This window comes from Psammomys obesus, unplaced genomic scaffold, assembly GCF_907164565.1.
Source record: "Psammomys obesus unplaced genomic scaffold, mPsaObe1.curated_primary_1811, whole genome shotgun sequence".
In the NCBI taxonomy this organism is placed as follows: Eukaryota; Metazoa; Chordata; class Mammalia; order Rodentia; family Muridae; genus Psammomys; species Psammomys obesus.
In genome coordinates, this window is record NW_026585504.1 from 40,305,556 (window position 1) to 40,311,177 (window position 5,622).

The following is a 5,622-nucleotide window of genomic DNA, read 5'->3' on the forward strand; positions in this document are numbered from 1 at the left end:
ACTGGTTGTGACCTTTATGCTTGATAACAGTCTTATCTCCCCAAGTCCTTACCACCTCCACAAGTAATTCCACCATCTGGGAACAAAATGTTCAACACCTGAGCTGTCCTTTCTGAAACATAGTGGGGTGATTGAGTATAATGAGTCTACCCTGGGGCTTAGATTAACACAGGTATTGTGGGAGTGGGTTAGAGATCAGAGGTGTGGAGTCCTGACAAAGACGAGGTCAGCCTGTGTGCTTATGCAAACCCTCCATCCTTCTCTCCCTCTCTTTCATCCTTCATCTTTATCATCTCACCAGCATGGGGCTCCTCACCACACATGGCCTCCTTGACTTTGGACCTCCCAGCCTAAGAAACCAATCTCTGGTCTCACAAGTTTACCCAGCTTCAGGATTCTAGCATAGCAACAGAAAATGGAACAAGACATCCTGCAATAGGACACAGGATGAGTCGGAGCTCCTGGGGAACAGGAACATCTCCTCAGAGCTAAGTGCTCAGCCTGTCCTTTCTAAACTTGGGGTCTTAACAAACCGCAGCCTCACTCAGGCCAAATTCAGGAAACACAGACTCTCCTCCACTTCAGAGTGGGATTGATTATTGTGGAAACATTCTATTGAGAAACTGTTTTGTGGGCTAGGTGTATGGTTCTGTGGTAGAGCTCTTTTATTTAGCACACATGAAGAGTGCTGGACCCAATCCAGATGGGGGAGAGAGAGAGAGAGAGAGAGAGAGAGAGAGAGAGACTCATTTTCTCTCACCCAGACATGTGTCTCACCCTCTGAAAAACTGTCAGTACTAATTGTCACCCTGTATGAGCTGCTACTGCTGGGTGACAATTGACTCTGAAGCCTGGTGGCTTAAGATGCAATCCAGGCTAGGCCACTGATGTGGAAGTGGAGATTCCAGACACTGATATTTGGAAGGCAACAGCAATGGTAAGAGTGGAAGCCCTCAGTCCCCCTGGGTGTCTGTCTGTCAACCCAGGACTCATGTCCCCAAAAGTCAGCATTAGGAACTTGGGAGAGCCAAGTTCTGTGTAAAGGACCCATAAATGGCACAGCCAGCCAGCGGCCTCTTCTCTAGTCTTTTGTTCTCCTGAAGCTGGGTCAGAGATGAGGTCTGGCATACCTCCAAGCTCCTCTGCATTTCTCCTGAAATAATCCATCTCCTTTCCTGTAAGTCTCGAATTGTTCAGAGGCACATGTGCCTGCGAACTCCAGTGACCATGATCCAGATTCAAGGCTCTAACAGAAGCACTCAACCTTTGGAAGCATCCGGAGGCAGCCAACCAGCCAACATGTTCTTCAAGGAACAAGCCAAAAAAATCAAATAACAAAGGCATGATGCTCCAAAGCTTTTCTCTTGACTGGGGGGTGTTTGTTTAAGAAAGCTGCCTGCTGGGGCTTGGATTCCCTCAAAGTTCCTGTAATAGAAGCCTTTTAGGCAGGTTCTCTCTAGGTAGCCCAGGCTACATAGATGTGGCGAATGGATAGTATTACAAAATGCTCTATCCCAAGAAATGCCAATCACATGATCCGATTAGTATGAGTTGTCATACATGATAACTCATTAGTATGAGTGAGTATTGGTATCATCTGTGGCTGGGTGTTCGAAAATTGTCATTTAAAGGCCTGAAACAGAGCTGGATTCCTGTTCACCCCAACTTCTCCTGCTCCACCCCTTTCCAGTACATAGCATGAAGTTCAGATGCCATCACCAGACTCTTGACTTAACAGCCTTCAGAACAGTGACCCTAGCACATTCGCATGCACTTTAAGTTTCCCAGTCTCAGATGTTATGTGACTATAGGTCACCCACCTCTTCCAGCTTTTCTTGCACATCCATTTATTGTCCTTAAGTCTCTGGCCTCCATGGAACCTCCAGCATCTCATTTACCTGTTAATTCATTCATTTATTAATTTATTCACAAAGCATATGTTTAATATGTTTTGCCAGATGATGGAGTAAGCACTAGGGTTACAGGTTCCCAAGTTTTAATCACCACATCATACTCTTACAACCAGGACCTTTACACAAACTCTCTCATTACCTTAAATGCCAGTCATCTCTTCTCTGTCTTAGGGGCCCCTAATGTCCCCTGTTATCCTCTGCTCTGGAAGCCTTCATGATGTCCATGACACAGGTTGTCCAGTCTGCACTGTTATCTGAGCTTCTCAAGTCAGGGTAGTGTTGGATTGAAGGAATGAGAGAGCAGCACTTGACTCCAGGATACTCCCACACCTGGCTAATTTCATCCTGGTTATGGGCCCAATAGGATGAGCTTGCTGTGGATCTAACACCTTTTCAAAGAAGCAACCAGCCAAGTCCCTTGGAAAGTTGAATGTCCCTCTCCTGTTTATGGCAGGAGAAAGGAGGCAGGCCTATTTAGAGTTCCAGGTCCCAGGGTCCCCAGAGATGTTTTGGGTCCTGACTGGGACTGGTTCTTACCATCAGCACTGGATGTCCCCTGTGGCCTCTGAAAACCACCATAACTATGGCGATTGTCCTCCCTCCTGTCAGTTGCATGTAGAACAGAACCAGGCCTACAGACACGGTCTGTATTGGATGGGAAACAGAGGACAGGGTCTCAGATCAGGGGATTAGTGTGGGAAAGGGGATCATTATGTGGCAGACTCAGCTCAAAGGTAACACAATGGCCTTGTACTTTATGTAATATGGGGTCTCTAGGCCTCAGCCCTTTCCTGAAAGCCAGAAAGTAAAAAGACAGGGCTAATGAGAGAGGGACAGAAGGAAGGGAACCAAGAATGGAGAGAGGTAGAGGCAGAGAGATAGAAACAGGCTCAGAGAGACAGAGAAAGAGAGATAGACATAGAGATAGACAGAAACAGACACACCAAAATACAGACAGACAGACAGAGACACAAGAAGATCAAACCCAGGGCCTTATGAATGTTAGAGCTCTACCACGGACTTACACTCCAAAGGCCATTCTAGTGGACTTCATCTTGAGTTTGAGCCCTAGGACATAGTCTGGTAGCTTTGAATCAGGTCCTTCTAGAATGCGGTTTGTGACACGATCATGTTATTTGGTGTCCCCCTGCCACGAAGGTTGTAGCTTCTTAATTCCATTTTGTTAATGCTAATATTTATTGATAATTTGCTTTGTTTACTGTTTTCTTTTCTTTCTTTCTTTCTTTCTTTCTTTCTTTCTTTCTTTCTTTCTTTTTTTTTTTTTTTTTTTTTTTGATTCAGGGTCTCCTGTAGCCCAGGCTGGTCTCCAACCCCTTATGTAGTCAACAACTTGCACTTCTGATCTCCCTGCCTCTACCTCCTAAGTGCTGGGATTACAGGCATGTAATCCTGACTTATTCTGGGGACAGAACCCAGAGCCTCATGCGTGCTAGGCAAGCACTCTCCCAACTCTCCGGCCCTGCTTGTTTTATGTTTTTATTCATTAAATGTTCTTTTGAGTCCCTTCTTGGAGGCAGGCACTGTGAATGGACCTTGGGATAAGGCTGTTGCCAAGCAGCTGATTCAAGCATGCGCAGACTCGAGCTGTGGTGCTCTGTGCTGTAACTGAAGGGTCTCCGGGTCTTACAGCAAAGGCTGGATTCTTGAAAACCAAGCCACTAAGCAAACATTCTGGGGAGCTTTAAGGAGCCTAGCTGTTTGCACTGGGCCGGCATCTGTAAGGTGCTCTCAGCGGGACGCTTACCTACCTTGTAATTGGCTCCTGCTTCTCCGTCTCCCAGGAGTGGTTCAGACAGAAGCCTGTCTCTAGTTTATTAGAGCTTTACATGTTTGGGATGAAAAGTAAGGAATCAGTGGACAGTGGCAGAGCTGGAGAAAACCCGGGAAGAAAGGAAAACTAGGACTAAAGTGTACATTTGCAGCCGTGGGTGTGGCCCTTGGGATGCTGCCAGTCAAAGGCAAACTTGGCCAAGCCACTTAGCCGTTCTGATCTGGGACAGAGTCATGGTTGGTCCATTTTAAACAGTGTTCATAGCCTCCGCCCAGAGCCTCATCCTTTGGCTCTCTTTCCTCATGCTCTTCCATCCTGTTTGGCGGATCACAGTGGGAGGTCAGCAGGCTATGCTGTGACAAACACACCCCGTCAAGGCAAAGCTGTTGCTGCCGGAAGAATGAGGTGCGGGTGTTCCAGGCGAAAGGCTCTGGAGGGTTGGTCTGCAGTTGTGTGAACCTGCTGTTCTCATTGAGCCGGGCAAGATCAGAACGCTATCACTTAGTCAGAGAATCAGCCTCCCTCTGGAAAACAAAGATGCCATTAAGCAGGATGTATGATTCTCATACACCGGCTTGCCCCATTAGGCAGGGGCTCTGTGAACTCCACAGTGGGATTCCATCCCTGGTACCCTCAAGGGGTGTGTGGGGGGGGCCAGTTCTGGATTCTTTTTTTTCACATTTATGAGCTACTCTAGAACAGAGCAGTAACTAAGGTAGCAAGACCAAACAGTTCCAAAACTGTCCTAGCAAAGAGCTACCTACACTCCAGAGGCACAGAAGGACAGACAGCTCTCACCTCAGGTTTCATTTCCCTTGGGTGGCTCCCTCCTGGCCTCTGGCTGCCCCCTGATAGACAGCTGTCCTAGGTGTCCCTTGGCTTGTTTCCATATGTCTGTCTCTGTATCCACTACGCTCCTTTTGACAGGGACAGTGGGTTAGGGCCTTATCTACGTTTCACTGTCTGAAGAGACTTTCTGTATTTCCCAATAAGGCTCAGTCCCCAGGACTGAGGACACCATCATGGCTTTAGGGGACATATAACACTAGGAGTGTTGAGTGAGGAGGTACTCCAGCCTGAGATGCCTGTGTGACCAGGGTAGGAACAGGGTCCTTCGTGCTGGAGGGGCCAGTGCGTACCCTAGCTGTGTTGCTGTGGCTACGTAGGAAGCTCTAGCAGAACCCAGGTGGCCTGCTCTGCTCCCAGCTGCTGCCACACACCCAGTGCCTGTGCATGACCTGGGCCCAGCACCTAACCCTTAGTCATCTGAGCCCCATGTGGTTCCTGGGGGGCAGAGTCATTGGTTCAGGAGAACCCACAAACCAGACACTGGCTGATTTTAATGTAAATAAAGAAAAGCTTGAGACCGACCCTATGTCTGACTTGCTGGGGGACTCTAGGTGGGCCTCCGTCTGAAAAATGAGCTTCCTGACTGATCCTGCCCAGTGGATTGTGAGGAGGTATAAGTGAGCAAGAAGAGTTCAATACCTTACCAGTGTCTAGGACATCAGAGACACTCCTCATGTTAAAAGACAGGATGAAAAGAGCGGAGACAAAATAGCATGCCTGAAAACACACAGGTTAATGAATGAATGTTTTGAACCTGAGTTTGAATCAACTTCACCACCTGGACATGGGCAGAAGAAAGCACCCTAAGAAGGGCTGTTACTGGTATCACACCATTTGTCCAAAGTTAAGAGAGACAATGAAGGTGGGAAAGAACAGCAGCAGATGCCTCCTAGGTAGGGGTTCTTATTGTTATTCTCAGACTTACTTTCTAGACAGCTTAGCCACAAAGTACAAGAAGAAACTGGACACTGACCCCTCCCAGTAGAGGCTCCAGACCTCCACCCCTTTCCTGTAAAGTAAGTGTGTGTGTGTGTGTGTGTGTGTGTGTGTGTGTGTGTGTGTGTGTGT